This window comes from Lepisma saccharinum, chromosome 18 (genome assembly GCF_977018435.1).
Source record: "Lepisma saccharinum chromosome 18, izLepSacc3.1, whole genome shotgun sequence".
Taxonomy (NCBI): domain Eukaryota; kingdom Metazoa; phylum Arthropoda; class Insecta; order Zygentoma; family Lepismatidae; genus Lepisma; species Lepisma saccharinum.
The window spans coordinates 31,104,283-31,108,437 of NC_139246.1; positions in this window are offsets into that span (position 1 = coordinate 31,104,283).

Below are 4,155 nucleotides of genomic sequence, written 5' to 3' on the forward strand. Positions count from 1 at the left end.
GTAACATACAACAGGTTTTATCCGTTGTTCTTGCATTCACTGAAATGTGCATACAGCGTTATTCGGTGGAATGCTTCAATTGCCAACCTCACTTACATGTAGTACATCCTGGACTGCGTTTTGCAGACTAAAATAATCCTCTGTAGGGCTGTGCGTGTGTGTGTCTTGTCCTTATTTATGCTGAGTGTCCCTTTACAGTCAGCTTTCAACCCAAGTAAGAATATTTTAGTCCCCCGACATTACACTTATGTTCTATTTTAGTAAGTTAAGGAGATTAACCCCGTATAATGTGTCGGGTGGAAAATAGTCTAAGTGCTGACGGACCCAAAATTTCAAATGCGTTTATTCATTCAAGAAATGAAACAACAGGGTAGTACTAGAGGTTACACAAAATTGAACTGAATAATCTATAGTCCCTGTTATTATTTGGATAATTAAATCCAGTGGGCATGTAACAATGTAACACGTATGGAGAACGACAGAAGAGTTAATATGGTCATTGCTTAGGATCCTTGTGTGTAAGAGACCTATGGGAAGGCCAAGACGAAGATGGAATGGTAATATCTGATTGATTTCGGTATTATGGGCATATCAGCTCTTAGGCTATTTTTGCCTGTCACGTAACATAACTAAAACGAAATTGAGAACAGGTCCTAACATTAAAAATTCTCACACTCAATTATTAAAACTCGTTCATTCAATATAATGGATGAGAGAAAGAATGAACAGATTCCATAGAATGTAATTTTTGAGAAATCAAGGAAATAGTTCTTGTTCTTAAAATACTGTATTAATTAAAAACTATCTATTGTGATATTATAATAAGAAGCTCTGACAATATTCTAAAGCAATACTTTCTTGTAAATTCTGTATCATCCTTAACATCCCTGTGTAGTTCAGTCATTCTACAGCTAACAGAAAAATTAAGAATGTGTCAACTAAGATAGGAGTTATTGTACATTGTTGGAAGCTTTGAATGGCAGAGGAGAAAGTTGGAGATGTTAATTGAGGGGAATGAACAATGCTTGGAGCAGGAGAGATAGGTTAAGAGTGTTAGATTTTTGGAGACAGGATGAGTAGTTGTCCTGGAGTTATAGAGAGAGGAAGATGTTGCTTGGGAGATGGAGGGAGAGAAAAGGGTGGATCTTGCGACAAAGTTAGGTGTAAGTCTGTCGCTTAAAGTCCAGGAGGAACACTCAGTTTTATAGTCTAACGAATTTGAGAACAGGCAGATATTATTTGGACTTGAGTTATCGGCAACCTGCTGAATAGACTTTCAGTGTGTGTGAGGTCAAGAAACAGCTACCTCACGAGGACTACTACACGAGACAGGTAAACCCTTTTATTGATAATAACTGTGCCGGTTCAGTCGTGAAGGTATTAAAATCAAAATTGTGTGTGCCACCTTTCATTTCAGTGTTCGTTTAATTATGTTACATGTACGTACATCCTTCGCAGAAGCCTAAGCTACTTGCTAGGAAGTAACGCATCTCATGGATCAATCCTCGTACAATTACGGTAATGTTAAAACACCATGATTCAGTGCTATTCGTGGTGGTAAACTCCACTCAGAAAAACTGTGTTGTTTTACGATTGTTAATACGAAAATTGACACAGTTATGGAATGTGGAATGTTTTACTTTTGTCGATCGTTTGAACGTAGCAAGAAATAAATGCAGTTTATTTTCATTCCAGCCGAGTTATTAGTTCATATAACATTACTATGAATGGAAGATAAGTGTTCTGACCACCAAATATTTACATTAACAATTATCAATAATAAGTTTTAAGTGACAACATTTTTCTTCAAATAGGGGCGAACCTGAATCATGTGCATTACTGCGAACAGTATTTTCTGTACAGCACTGCTAGTCACTATCAGAATGTTCAGCATATAGCATGGATGTAGGACATGATATAAATGTTGTCATACAACTCTTTATGTTGTCTGGTAAATAATGAACAATTTTAGACATGTCCTCACATTTTTTTACTGTTCATTGAAACTTTCCCACCATAAGCATTAGTAGTAGGAACCACAATCTCATCGCCTTTATAGAGCTTGAATCCTTCACTCCCAATAAAGTCTATAAACTCGTGTACTGTAACATATCATTTTTCTTCCTCTTTGTAGTACATGACATGCCTGTACTTGCTAATTTTAAACATTTCTCTGATTTGCAAGCATTTAGTACTCTTCTACAACAGCGTAGGCCACCATTGCTTAAAGTTGATTATTTGTTGATTTTCAACAGTTTTTACTTCAAATGTTGTCTGCTTCTTGTTGGTGCTGAGAGCTCAATGATATTTCCTACTAACGAGCTGAGAGGAAGAATGTTTGCTTTCTCTGTGTCAGTTGATGGAGCTTAGCTAAAGTAATAAAATGTCTATCTCAGTTCTAAATTACCAAAAAGTGGAATCTTTACATTCTCTCTCTAACCCATTCAAGAATAAATCCCAAAAATAAAATAGCCTTATCTATTAAAAGCTGAGGCTGTGAAGGGGCACTCAGCACAAAGAAGGATAAACACAGGACGACATGAATGATTATCCTGCCCGTGGATTTAAACCCCAGCTAGAAGCAGTTAGCGCTGTGTACTAAGGGAAATGGGGTTTACATTTGAGTGCCTCCCAGAGAGCCAAATGGTAATATGAAGTTTGCAACGTATGGTCAAAAGTGAACTGATCTTGCATAGGATAAGGACGGTTGGAAATCATATGACCCTGTGGCAATACACCTTCAAGTTTAGAAATACCAGAGAGATAGTTAATTAGTTAGTTGGTATATTCTTATCAATCAACGTGTATTTAGTTAGCAAATTAGGTTCCTGATATATCAGTAAACAATTGGCGACTAATAAGCAAACATGAAATGTGGTATCACATAATATCACGTTTCATAAATATTTAAAACCAGGGCTTGGATTTTGATGACGTCATCTTTTTTCCTTAGTATGCATTGCTCTTAAGTATTTAAATTTTGAAGATGACCCTCAGGTTATAAATATGTGAATTTTATTGTTCATTTTTCGTCATAATTTCTATATTTTTATGTTTTAGGTCATGTTTTTAAAGCTTTGTGGCATATCTTTGTCAATTTCGCGTTTTACGTCCTTCTCTGTTTGTTTTTTGGCGTAATTGCAAAGAACTAATGTAATACACAACTTTGTGTCGCATTTCTCAAATGCTAACTAGTAAATCATTTGATACTTTATTCATTGAAAAAGAACTCCCAGACACTGATTTAGTGCATTTCAAGTATGCTCCAGTTGTGTCAGAGGATGTGAAAATTATTTTCTCCAAGCACAATAATGTGTTGTCTGACATCAGGCGTTCCCTGACTTTCAAGAACCTTCGTGTGACGGGCTAAATGACATTCCTTCAAACTTATTTGTTTGAACGAAAATGTGTTCAAACTTATTGGTTTGAACCAGGCAGCAACGACTCTTTCTAGCTCCATTCCTTCCATTAATTAATAACTTCAAGTAGGCACCCTTATCACATGCTTCAATTCAACCTTTCATTTATCATTCATCTTCTTCTTCTTCAACTGTATATGTCTACATTTCTTCATTTTACTGGAGTCATACCTCCCTTCATTATGCTGACCAGCTGGTGTTCTTCCCACTTTTTAACATCTATGAAGTGCTTCATTTATTTAATTATTTAGCTCCACAATTGTATGAAACCTCCAGACACAATCAGGACTACCATCACTAGACTGGAATGAGAAAATTTACTTTGTTTGTTTGTCTTTTAATTACTTCTTTTTTTCGGCCCTTGTAAACTTCACAAGAAAGCATAGCATCTCTACATATCCTAATAACCGAAGAATGCCAGTCATGTCTCTTCCATCTGCTTCGGTGGAATAGATGCTTCATTCCTTTCCTCTGTAAAGCCTTCTTCTTCTTCTTCTTCTTCCTCTGCAAGAGATGGCTAGAGTAGAAGAGTCTCTTTATCCTCCTTTTCTTCTTTCGTTTCCAATATTCTTATTTACAAGGAAACATCTCGGGTAGGCGGAAAGTCACACTTGGTTGCAAGGTTATTACAGGGTGCATTTCTGGCTGCATCTCTATTACAGGCTGAATCTCTGGTTGCATTTTTGGTTGCATCTTCATTTCTTCATCGAGAGGCAACGGCTCGAGAGTATCATGG